Here is a 14,131-nt window from a genome sequence, read left to right on the forward strand (position 1 = left end):
CCTTATCATGATGACCTTCTCGTCCAAGTATCAACATCCTCATGGTCTATCTCCATACAAAACTTCCTTCATGCATCAGAGTGCCCAAGGATCTAAATTGATTACCAAGTTAGAACTTTTCTTCCAAAGATTATACTGAATGTTAATCATTATTTTACATAGTCTAGAGAAAGTCTTAATTCTTTAATTTATCCTTGAGTAAGTCAAATTCTTCCTTTTAAACATCATTTACAAAGCATGTTACAAGATTTTGTATATATGAATCTTATCCAATAAACACTTTCAATATGCATTCCTATGCTTCTTATGCCAACATCTAGCTATATGTCTCATAATGAACTTGCAACCTAACCCATTGCATTCCTTCATCCCCTTTCAAAGTATTGTTTCCATACTATATGGAAAGTATACTAACCTTGTCATAATGCTTCTTCCAAGAAACTTCCAAAATGATGGTTCTTCTAGGATCATGATGATCCACCTAAGCAAGATGATTGCCTCTAACATAATGTTAGATAATGCTAGGATGAACAATATGCAAAATGGTCTATTTGTCTATCTTTAAAGACTAGATGATTTCTACAAAGCAACTTAACCAAGTAAACTCTACATATGCCATTATCACATATTTCTCTCTATGATGTTATGCAAAATCAAGACAACAATACATACTATCCTAAAGGGAAAGATTAATCTTCCTACAGAACGTGACAATCAAAGTGCCTTCTTTAATAAAGATCCTTCACATCTTCTTTCATTGGCTTCTTCTCAGGTTCTCCCACAGCCTCAGCTACATGAGCTTCACTTCTCTCGTTTCTCTTGTTCTTTTGTTGGCTTGGACAGTCCCTCTTAAAGTGTGCAAACTCATTGGACTTAAAGCATTGAACTTTGGACATATCTTTCTTCTTGGACTTTCCAAACTTTCCTTTCTTCGGCTTCTTGACTCTGGCTAGAAAGGCTTTAGACTGTTCATCTGATCCAATGTCATATTTTACCTTGATTCTAGATTCTTCCAGAATGCATTGAGCCCACAACTCATCAAAGGGATTTGAATCTTTCTTACAATATATGCTTGTTGCAAAGCTACTCCATCTGGTGGCAACGCATTTACTACAAAGATGGTCATTTCCGAATCAGAATTTCTCTCCCATCCCCTGTAAGTGGTCTCTTAATTGAGAGATCTTCATAAGAAAGGATGCCATATCCTCATCCTTTGACTTCTTCATTTTATATAATTTATTCCGCAAAGACATCTCTTGTCTCGATGTACTCACAGAGTACAAGTTCACTAGCTTGTCACACATAGCCTTAGAAGTTTTCAAATCTGAAACAAATGGAACAAAAATATCCTTAATGGATTCAACTATGACCCTATGTGCCCTTACTTCTCCATTCTTGTATTTCGTTAGATCTTGAGTCTTGTCCTTGCTAGTTTCGATAATTTCTCCAATAATATATTCCATTACTTCATGTTCAATTACACGAAGTCATTCATTTTCTTCCATGCTAGGAAATTCGATGCTCCAACAAGCTTATTGCTCTCCTTGCAGAAAGAACCCATGTGACCTGTAGATTCAGACATGAAGTAATAATATGATGCTTACTTGATAACCAAGATTGTCCTTTTCCTTCATGATGTCTCCTGTTGCACTCATTTTGTCACAAGACCAAGGACGCAGTTGTACAAAAAATATTCAAAGTTCAAAATCATCAACCAACAAATTATTGTATCATTGTAAACCCAAATTATGCGAGTTGTAATGTAGATGATGTAGGTATGACTGTTTAAGTTTGTATCTACCTAGGTAAGCCTCTAATTTTGGCAACGAATTTCATCCTAGGAGGTTTTTTAAACTCACTGCATTATGTGTGTTTCTAAACATGAATAATTGGCACAGTTTTTCCTCCAACTTAAACCTCAAAGCTAAGGTGGAAATTATTGACAAGATCTTAGGTGAGTCCTAGTGTTATATCGAGTGTTTGTAAAAATGGTTTGGGAATAATTTAAGCTATTTGGCTAAGTTATTTTATTACAGATCTCTTGGTCTACTAGAACATATTGTGTCACAAAATTGGGTAACTATTTTGAGGGTCTATAATGAATGGGTATCCCCCTTTAAGGGTTGAATTTGTAATACTTAATGTAAAAAAAATATTTTAGTCCATGGTCCCTCGTAATCAGACACCATGGCTAAGGTATTTGAGGGTGGAGAAAAATAATTAATCTCGTTTTGTGTCAATTAATTAATTTTTCTGGCAAAAATAAAATTAAATCTCAGGCCAAAAAATTAATTAATTTAGAGTCAAAAAATTATTTTTAGATAAATTAATTTCTCCAAGTGGAAAATGACAAAAAAATTCGTGGTTCAAAAAGAGATAGATTTTTGGAAGTCCCCCACCAAGGCAAAAATGGATATTTTAAGCAAAATTGAGCCCTTGGACCTTGTTGGTTAAGGCCAAGTCAAAATTTTGAGAAAATTAATCCAAGAAATTTATTTTTGGATTAATAAAAAATAGTTTTTGAGAGAAATTCGAAAATTCATCAAAATTAAATATTTTCGACGGCAGAGATTAAAAGATGATCAAATATTTATCAACAATTAAGATTATTTTAACAAGGATTAGCCAACTAGCCGTTATTTTCCACTTGGAGATTAGAAGCCATTTTGCTTCTCAAGTAACAATGATGACTCTGGTTCTTGATATGTAAATTTGTAATATTGGCATTGATCCATTGATCTGTTCGAAATGTTTGATATCATAGTAAAAGACTTCAGGGTTCAGTTCATGGCGTCCTTGTCTCATCGATCTATGGTATGTGCTACTTATGTGTTGATCCTCTATTGTGCTAAATTTTTATATAAGCTTGTTATTTCATTTGTCGTTGATAAGAACATTCTATTGGTAGATTTTGGGTCTATCTTAGGTGCTCTGATTCACCATATGTCTAACAAGTTTACTAGAAGAAATATTACAGAGATTTGCAAGTACACTAGCCCTTGGGCTCCAAGTTCACAGACTATGGGCACGGGCCAACCTTGTTTGGGCTCCAGAAAATTTATGTGACTTTACATAATTTTGTAAAATATTTTTTTGTAAAATATTTTGTAACCCTTGTTTTGCAACAATTGGGGTTTTATTTTTGAATTTTGTATATATTGGGATTTTGAGGAAATTTTTATTTTCATTTGTGCAGGTGAGATCAGTGTTGCGAGCATCACGATTAAATCGTGATTTTTTCACCACGCCAATATAATCACCGATTTTTGGCGATTTTTTTTTCAAAAAGTCGCGATTGGATCGGTAAAATTTGCGGGTAGCGGAAACACCGACTTTTAATTGCAATTTTGAGGTTTTTTTTGTCATTTTTTTCAAACAGAGGGCAAGAGTGAGAGCTAAGGAGGAGGAGAAGTCATCTACAAAGGCAAAAGAGGAGAAAAGTGAAAGAATTTAGCATCCCAAGCAAGAAAAATTCAAGTTTGGACCAAGTTTCTTCAACAAAGCATGGTTTTCAGGTATGGGTATCAAATTTGGCCCTTTTTCTTTCTTGTTTTTCCTTGGGTTTCTTTCACCCATTTATTTTCAATGATTTTTTATAGGATTTGATTGTGTTTTTTTTTTCATTTTTGTTACATAGAGTGGAAGGGGTTTATTTTGGTCAAAAATGCAAAAACTTGATTGTTAGATTTATAAGTTTAATTTTTTTCTTGTGCCCTAGTTTTTTTCCATAATTTTTGTTTGGATTTGAATGTGTATTTTTTCCATTATTGTTGCATTGAGTTGAAGTTTTTTTTGTCAAAAATTCAATGTGTTGTATGTAAATTTTAATTTTATTTTTTTAACTTGCAATTCTTCTTGCGCCCTAAGTTCGTCTTCAAACTTCAAACTTCATATTACATTAAAACTCAAGAGTTCAACAAAAAGTTACAAACATGCCAAGGAAATTGTACCCTCTGGGGGAATTTGGTGAACCTGATGGAGGGTTTGACAGATCAAACGTGACTTGCAAGTTATGTGGGCATCATATGACAGGTGAGGTATACAGATTAAAGTATCACCTTGCACAAAAGCTTGGTCATGAGGTAGGGCCTTGCACAAATACAAATCTAGAAATCATCCGAAGCGCCCTCAGATCATTGGAAGAAATAGAGAAAACCAAATTGACCAAGGCAGCTATGAAGAGTCAACTAGCAGGAACTAGGAGTAGAGTGTCAGGATTGGGAGGTGAACATGAGATTGGTACTGGTTCTACTTTAGCATCAATATCTACAACCAATCCTGTAGTTGCCTCATCATATTTTGTTCCTAGAACCACACCTAGTTCACAACCATCTATCTATTCAATTATTAAAAAAATGGAGAAATAAAAAGTTGACAAGTTGTTGAGCAAGTTTCTTCTTTGGAGTGATATTCCTTGTAGCATTGCAAGGAACAATCCATTTTTCCAAACCCACAACCAATGTTATTACAGTTGTTGGCCCACGGACAAAGTCCCTTCTTATGATGACTTTAGAGGGCGCATTCTTCAAAATGAAAAGGTTGACTACACCAAGAGATTGGAGGAGTTTAGGGCATCATGCACACACACAGGATGCACTGTGAAGTCAAATGGTTGGACCGATCAAAAGGGAGAAGCCTTATAAACTTCTTGGTTAATTGTCCCAAAGGGACAATGTTTATGAAATTTGTTCATGCATCTGCACATATTAAAGATGCATGGTTATTATGTCATTTGTTGGATGTATTCATTCTAGAGGTGGGTCCAGAACATGTTGTCCAAGTCATAACGAACAATGTTGCAAATTATGTTGTTGCTGACAAGATGCTTATGGAGAGGCATCCTACCTTATTTTGGACACCTTGTGGTGCACACTGCATTGATTTGATATTGGAGAACATAGGAAAAATTCCTTTTGTCAAGGATATTGATGACTCATCAAAAAGCATTACAAAATTTATATATAATCATGCATTAGTGCTTCATTTGATGAGAACATTCACCAACAACAAGGAGTTGGTGCACCCTGCCATTACACGGTTTGCCACCATTTTCATATCTCTTCAATCCCTCTTGAATTCTATATGGGATGTGAAGAGAATGTTTCTTTCAGATGAGTGGCGTGCTTTGGCATTTAGCCACAAACCAGAGGGAGAGGCCATATGCAAATTAGTTTTATACGAGGAAAGCTTTTGAGCAAGAGTGCAGGAGGTGCGCATCATTAATGAACCTTTGGTAAAGGTTCTTCGATTAGTTGATGGAGACAAGCCCACAATGGGCTACTCGTATGAGACCATGGATAGGGCCAAAGAATCCATTCAAACCTACTATGACGATAAGGGGGATGAGGGGTTTCAGAAACAACTCCTCCTATGGGAAGTGATTGATGAGCGATGGAACAATACACTCCATCGTCCCATTCATGCTGCAGGGATCTACCTGAACCCCGCATTTGCTTACTCCTGTGGTTTCTTATTTGATGTTGAGGTCATGGATGGATTCTTCACTTGTGTTCAAAGGATGGTGCCATCTCTAGCAAAATGTGTAGAAATCTCCAAAGAAATGGAGATATACAGAATGGCAGGTGGCACATTTAGCTTTGACATGGTTGTGGTTGATAGGAAGACTAAAATGCCAGGTATGTTTTAGTTTGTTTCAAATTTCATTGTCTCTTCAAGTTCATAACTTCATACTTTGCTTCAACTTTCAAATTTCATTTTTTTTCTTATGTTTATCTTATTTGTTGTAGATACATGGTGGAGAAGCTATGGTCGCAGAGTACCCAATCTACTAAGGCTTTCCATTCGATTGATCAGCCAAACGTGTAGCTCCTCAAGATGCGAGCACAACTAAAGTGTATTTGAAAAAATACACACCAAGAAGCACAACAGGTTAAAACTTAAAATATTCCAAATTTTCAATTAATTTTTTTAATTCATTGAATAATATTTTTTTAATTATTATTTTATTATTTATAATTTATTAATTTATGACCCTTGTACAGGTTGGAGTCCCAGCGACTTAATGACATGGTCTACGTCTACTATAATCTTCGGTTATGGGTGAGGCAACTTGAACGGACACCTTATGCGGAGGCCATCTCATTGGATGGGATTGACACCACTGCTGCACGGAGGGTTGAGTCTGAGAGACTTCTCATGGAGTCGGTCGCTGATTGGTTAGAGTAGGAGGTAGTGGAGGGGGTAGAGGAGGAGGAGGCGACAACCTAACCAGGCTACCCCTGTCACTAGTAGAGGACATGGTCTACCTCCTATAGCTCCTAGTTTTTCAGCTTCTAGAGCACCGCAGAGTCCACTACCAACTCCACCGCCATCTACATCTAAAGGGAAAGCTATTGCATTTTCTCACAAGGGAGGCAAAGGAAATCGGTAGTATTATTTATTTGGCTCATTTCATTGTATATGACATTATGACTCATGATATGAGATACCAGGGTTGCGGGGGAGTGCCCCCCCCCCCAAATGATCCCGCTCCCAATTCGTGCTCCAGGCGGGAGCGACTCAGGAGCGCGCTCCCAGCAAAAAAAACGCTCCTAATTTTTCGGGAGCGTTTAGTGTTTTTTGCAAAAAAATTGTGCAATAATATTCCAAACGCAATTTTGTTTCAAAGAAACAAATAAGTTTTGAGTGGGGCAGCCTAATGATCAAGCCTATGGCCCTAGTATTGATATGTGAATCATGGTAATGTTAAATTCTTAAAGTTAAAGTGACATTCTCCTTGATCTTCATTTTCATCCTTTTACTTCCTATAGCTCCTAGTTCTTCAGCTTCTAGAGCACCGCAGAGTCCACTGCCAACTCCACCGCCATCTACATCTAAAGGGAAAGTTATTGCATTTTCTTGCAAGGGAGGCAAAGGAAATCGGTAGTATTAGTTATTTGGCTCATTTCATTGTATATGACATTATGAATCATAATATGAGATACCAGGGTTGCGGGGGAGTGCCCCCCCCCCCCAAAATGATCCCGCTCCCAATTCGTGCTCCAGGCGGGAGCGACTCAAGAGCGCGCTCCCAGCAAAAAAAAACGCTCCTAATTTTTCGGGAGCGTTTAATGTTTTTTGCAAAAAAATTGTGCAATAATATTCCAAACGCAATTTTGTTTCAAAGAAACAAATAAGTTTTGAGTGGGGCAGCCTAATGATCAAGCCTATGGCCCTAGTATTGATATGTGAATCATGGTAATGTTAAATCCTTAATCTTCATTTTCATCCTTTTACTTCAATTTTTAACATTACCATGAAATGACTCAGGATGTTTGAGAGTGGTTCCGACCTCATTGGATTTCATATGGAGAAAGTAGAATTTTATATTTCATTCAAAATCCAGCAGACTTATGAGTATTTCAGGATTTCAGGATTGGGGAGATTGCATTGTTTCCATTGGATGTTGTCATGTATTAGGGTAGGGGAACTCGTATTTAATCAAGAGCACCAATCCCTCTATGTACCTTGATATTAGTGACATTGGTTGTCGAACTCCTCTATGTTGAAATTTGGTACCGGAGGACAGGTGGTTCCCTTAGGCTTTGATCTTTGGCCTAGGGAAAAGTGTCCAAAAGAATTTAATTTTTCTCCTAAAGTGATTTAGGATGTTTGAGAGTGGTTCCGACCTCATTGGATTTCATATGGAGAAAGTAGAATTTTATATTTCATTCAAAATCCAGCAGACTTTTGAGTATTTCAAGATTTCAGGATTGGGAAGATTGCATTGTTTCCATTAGATGTTGTCATGTATTAGGGTAGGGGAACTCGTATTTAATCATGAGCACCAATCCCTCTATGTACCTTGATGTTAGTGACATTGGTTGTCGAACTCCTCTATGTTGAAATTTGGTACCGGTGGACAGGTGGTTCCCTTAGGCTTTGATCTTTGGCCTAGGGAAAAGTGTCCAAAAGAATTTAATTTTTCTCCTAAAGTGACTTTGTAATTTTTTTTATAAAGTTAAATCTAATTTAAAAGTGACTTTAAGTGATAAAGTTACTAAGTCTAATTTTAAAGTGACTTTTATAAAGTCAATGAAAAACTAGAAAGGAAAAGTGACTTTGGAAATAAATGACTAAGTGGGTCTTTATTAAAGTGGGGTGAATTAAAAAATAAAAAGTGAGATTTAAATGAGCATTTAATCTCAGCCTTAGATCTCAATCTATTTCAGCCATTGGATTTAGGGATCACCCAAAAGTCACTTGGGGTTAGATTAAAGGAGGAAAAGGTCATTCATTCTTTCATGAGCAGATTGGGAGAATGAGAGCAAAAGAGATTTCTGAGCAGGGAGGAGAAGGAGACAACAGCTTGGCACACATTCCAAGGCAATAGTTGAGCAGATTCGTACAGCTGGTTCAGCACACAGTGAAAGGCAGATTTTGGCACGATTTTCGAGGAGTGGTTTGCACAAAAATCGAGGAGCAGTTTGCTGATTTTTCTGCACGCAAAACGAGGGCCGTACAACGCATTTAATGTTGGCCGTACAGCAACATTTAATGCTGAAAGTGGGCACGAAAATCGAGGAGGCCGTACAGCATTTATTGTTGCCCTGTTTGCTGTAATTTCTAGTTTGCTGTGAGGCATGGGAAAATAGATAAGTTGTAAATTTGCTTGTTGATTTTTTTGCTGAATATTTCTCACTGTGAAAAAGGCATTTTCAGAAATAAAGAAGAGCTTTCAAACTGGTTTTCCCCAAAAGTTGTAGGGGGTTTTTCCAGGGTCACATTGACCAAAAATCTCAGTGTTTAAATGTGTTTTAATGGCTGTTTATTACTGCTGATTTTTATTTCTGCAATTTCCAGCATTCTGTAAAATTTCCAGAATTTGTGTTTTCAGCAAATTTATTTTTTTCCAGCTTGTTAAATGTATGGTTATGGGAAAGGGCATTTAACTATATGGTAGAAATAAGGAGAAACTGAAAACCGGGGCGGGAAAACAGAAATTTCTACACTCTATCATGACCCTTCTAAAAATGTACGCATCACTCAAACAAAATCTTGACTTGACATGCTATGCTTTTTCTATCTTATGTTAATGCTTAGAGGGTGATATTAAAGACAAAGATCCCTATACAAATCTAGAGGTAATGACAAAGATACCTACGGATATTAATGTTTAGAGGGTGATATTAATGACAAATCCTGAATTTCCAACAAGACTAGAAAATTAGACATTTCTCGTGCCAGCAAGAGGCCCAAGCATTAGCAAGAGATAATAGATTTACTTGTCTTTTCTAGTTTCTAGTAGTTTTTATAACTATTGATTCTTTCATACTTATTATGATATTTTTTGTAAACAATATATGACAATTTAAGTTCGAAGTTTGAAGTTGGCAATTATAACTCGTTAGTAATGAATTATGAATATGATGCTTCGTGAAAGTTAAAAGTTGTTTCATTTCATTTTATTTTATAGCATTTCATTTCATGTTAGATATTATTTGTTGTAATGGTTACACTTAGCTTACAAGTACAACTTTGGTAATCAATGATGATAAATGTTATATATTGAATTTTGAAAGCTTGAAACTTTAAGAATGATGAATCATGAGACTCAATATGTTGTATGTTACTATGTTACTAACTTGTGGACGTGGTTGATGAAGATTATAACTTCTAGATGATTGTTGTTATATGGTTCAATCTATGTTTTTTATATCTAATTCATCATTCTACATTCTTTTGTTAACATATATGCATCAAAATATAAAATATATATATATATATATAATTTATATATATAAAAAACGCTCCCGGAATTGCTCCCAAACCAGGAGCTTCTGAAAATGTCACTCTCGCTCCCGCTCCCGCTCTCAAGTAACCTTGTGAGATACATTATTATATTTTTGGTTGATATTTTGAGGCTAAGTTGGGACTCGGGACTTACTATTCAGGACATGATTCATTGTTATGTGTGATGTAGCACTAGAAATGATATTACACATCTTATATATTAGTTCCTTTATCATATTTATGTGTCAATGCATTTATTTTATGTTGTAGATGCTTTAGATATTAAAATAATTGAAAAAAATGAATATTTTTGTATTTGCCGAATTTTTCCCGATTTTTACCAATTTTTTCCCCTTGTCGATTTAGTCTTGATCGCAATGTTCTCAACATTGGGTGAGATTCAAGCTAATCAAGAAGATTTTGTTGAGGTTTTGAGCTAGATCTAGGCCCTTGAGGGTAAGATCTAGTCTCCATTGAATTTGCGGGCCCAACATTCAACATTTTCGCAAGAATTTTATGGAAGAATTTTGTTTCCGGGTTCCAAAAAATTTGTGTGGCCCTCCTAGCCCTAGTCACAGACCTTCTTCCCCTTTCCTTGGCCAGTCGTAGGCCTGAATAGGCCTCTAAGGCCTTGTCGTCAAGCCCTAAGGGTTGCTAAGGCCTTCTCGTGGCCCTTATCCCCCCTGTCGTCAGCCTTTTAAGGCTGCAGGCCTCTTCTTCCCTTGGCCTGCCTCCTTTTCCCTTGCCATGGGCTTGGGGATGCCTTTAGGGCCCCCGGCCTCTCTCTAACCCTCTGTCGCAAGCCCTTTAGGGTTGCCTTGCCCTTGTCACAGGCCTATCTCGGCCTTCCTCTCCTCCATCTCAGCCTTGCCCCTGCCGCAAGCCTACCTCAGTTGCCTCTTTCTCCCTTACGGCAGGCCTCTAAGAGGCTTGTCTTCTAGCCGCAGGCCCTAAGGGTCTCTTCTAGCCCTAGCATAGGCCTAATAGGGCTTCACTGCCTTAGCCACTAGCCTTTCTGGGCTTAGCGTCCCCTCTCCTAGCCTTCCTCTAGCCTTTGTTGCATCATTCAGTCATTCATTGGAGACTTGGAGTATCATTTGATTTTGAGCTAATACTTGGTGCTTGCAGCAATTTTTCAAGCTAACATTGGTGGTTGCAAGTGCTCACTTCATTAGAGAAAATTTGGGCAAGATCTCCATCCATCTTCTAGGCCAAAGGGCTTATTGTTTTGCACCATCTAACCCTCACTTCCTCACTGTTTCACTTACAGCCATCTGGATTCTGAACATTGCATTAACAGTGATAAAATCTTATTTGGGTGCTCTAAAATCACTTAATAAGTTACCTAATACATAGTGCTAATTCATGTGCATAAGTTAGGCATTCATTATTGAGCAAAATTCACATGTTTGGATGACTGTCATACCATTTTGAAGTGCATCAAGGTCTGAATATAACAGTAAGTTGGCATCTGAAGGAGCTTAATATCATTAAGAGTCTTGTGGTTGCTAAAGTAATTTTCCTCATTTGCATTTTGTAGTCATAACCATTGCATCTATAGCATCCTAAAGTACTTTAATTGGAATTTACTCACTGCTGTTATAAAATTTCATTTTGCTCATGTAAATTGGAACACAAATCACATAAGGTTTCTTGAATGGATTTATGTTCTATTGTGAAAAGGATTGTTAAAACTTAACATTGTCAATTAAGTTGCTAAAGAGATTGATAATTAGCCAAGTTGTTTTGTTGTTTCATAATAAGAACACTAACAAATTGTTGTCTTCTATGAGTTTCATAAGCTTCAAAAGTTTCACTTAATAAGCTCACTCGAATTAAGCCTGAAATCTAATTGATTTGTTAACCTTGCTCAAAGTGTTGGATATTGGCATTTATTGCTCTCATAATCACACTGAATTGCTACACATCTAATTGGCATTGTGATAATTGGTTAATTGATAATTGTGCCCAAGGAGCATCTAAATTTTGAGCAATCTCTTGATTCTTGCTGTATCTCATTTAAGTGTTAATAAGAACCTTGGTCAATTGTTCTTGGTAACAAGTGCTCTTGTCTCTTTTACTTGCCATCACTATCATTATTAAAATCTATTGTGAATGACAATTTTATCTTTGACATATTGGTGAGCATTTATCATATTTACTTGAGCAAGTATCTCTTGGTTATCTCTTGTATCTTGTGGGAATTTGTGATATTGAGCACTTTGTCTTGTGTATAAGATTGTCTTTTCATTCACTAATTAAGTACTCTTTGTCATAAGATTAATTGTAACTAAGTACTTAGAGTCATAAACAATCTTAACTTAAGATCACTCAATTATGTTGCACTACATTCTAGGCCTAGATTTGCATTAATCAACTTACCTCCAAGCATAAGCTTGGTTGATAGAAAGATATGAACACTCTTCAACTTGTAGCTTGAGAAGGATAGACCCTCCCTAGTGGTTATAATGATGACCTTGCAGTCGTCAAAGCCACGGTCTCTGCAGCGCCAGAGGCATCAAGCACGTTAGATTTCAAAGAGAGGTATCATTAACGAAGTCTTTGCTTGCTTCACCTTGACTTCTCTTTGCCACTTACCTTTGAGACTAGCCTCAAAATAGCTAAAGATCAAGGGATTTACTTAGCTACGCATTTAATTAAAATAAACCAAGATCTTGCATTTCAACTAGTTTGTAGGATTTGCATTTCATATAGGATAGTGTTCATTACGAAGTGATTGTTCATCCAATGATTTGGTACTTAATTGATCCAAAGCAAGTAGTTGACTCCGTAAGGCACTAGTCTCATATATTAATCTAATCTAATCCTTAAAACTTGTTAAAATCAACCAAGTGGCTAGGCCCTTCAATCATGTCTCTTAGACTTGTTGGTTGCCAACGGGTCTTACATTCTCTCATTACATAGGGGCTACCGCCCATAGCCTATGGTTGGGAGACAGCGAGAACGGAGAGGTCGAAGATCAGAGTGACAGCCCCCGACTTGAGTTGTTGTCGCACTGTGACTGTACAATCTGATCGACAACATTTTTTGGCATCGTTGACGGGGATAGAGTTTTTTTTCCTTGGTTCTCACGACATCTTCTCATCATATCATCATTCTCATTCTTCATCTTCTTCGGCAACGCCACATTTTTGGCACCATTGTCATCCTTTCCAATCTTATCATCCTTTTATCTTTCCTTCACTAATCTTCTCATCATTTTTCTATCTGCACCTTTAGCACCTGGACGTTCGGTTTAGTTTCTTCTTTGGGTGGCAACTCCACTTATTCATCCATTCACAAAAGCTTACACTAGAAGAAATCTTGGTAGCTTCATCAACCTCGCTCTTAAAACTTGGTTGAACAAATTACATTCTAGTGAGCATTCATTTTCTCGGACATGAAGCCCTCCCTGACATCCACTTGTTTCTCCCTTCCTGATTCTTTACTAACTTTTCAGTTTTTGCCTTTTGGACTTTGGAGTTAGATTCATGTTCAAGTGGTGACTCCACTTCTTTCATTTCTTGCAAGAATTTCTGCTAGAAGCTCGCTTCTTGTGGATCTCTTGTTTTTCTTGAACAAGGATCTCTCTCTCTGACATCCATTAGCTTATTTTTCCCTTAAGCAAGTCATCATGGATGACTTGTTCGCCCCTTGTCATTTTACTAACATTCAAGGTTATCCTCATGACCTTCCAGAGAGAGAAGTTGAGGAAAAGACAATTAATCAGGTTAAAGAATTAATACAAATCGTTAAAAGTATGCAAGTTGAGCATAGAAATCAAGTCACTGCTATGAAGAATCGTTGATTAATATGGAAAAGTCTCAAAAGAATGAGCTGCAGAACAATAATGATCAATCTTGGCCATATTACAGACCTTGTGAAAGTTTTCATGATGAATCTACTTGTGCTATTGCAAGAAGAATCCTCGATAGTGGAAAGGCAGAGACTAGTAACCAAATTAATCATTTTGATGATGAAAAGGAAAGTGATAAGCATCGTATCGAGGAGTTAGCTCAAATGATTAAAGCCATAGAATTTAATCATTCTAATCAGATGTCCATCATGAGAACTGAATACACGCAAGTAATAAAGAATCAAATGCAAGTAATTCAGAGCATGGAACTTAATCAAGCAAAAAGTTAGTTCAAATGATTAAAGCCATAGAAGTTAATCATTCTAATCAGATGTCCATCATGAGAACTGAATACACGCAAGTAATAAAGAATCAAATGCAAGTAATTCAAAGCATGGAACTTAATCAAGCAAAAAGTTAGTTCAAATGATTAAAGCCATAGAAGTTAATCATTCTAATCAGATGTCCATCATGAGAACTGAATACACGCAAGTAATAAAGAATCAAACGCAAGTAATTCAGAGCATGGAACTTAATCAAGCA

At 36.7% G+C, this 14,131-nt stretch overlaps 1 protein-coding gene across 2 annotated transcripts in view; it reads right to left on the minus strand.

Annotated features, from left to right (window-relative positions):
* LOC149196814 (uncharacterized) overlaps nt 1-14,131 on the minus strand; it is a 211,818-nt gene that overhangs the window by 86,072 nt on the left and 111,615 nt on the right. The window lies entirely within an intron of this gene.

Source organism: Pinus tabuliformis, chromosome 2_2 (assembly GCF_031772625.1).
Source record: "Pinus tabuliformis cultivar Carrire ecotype Pingquan chromosome 2_2, CPIR1, whole genome shotgun sequence".
Lineage (NCBI taxonomy): Eukaryota > Viridiplantae > Streptophyta > Pinopsida > Pinales > Pinaceae > Pinus > Pinus tabuliformis.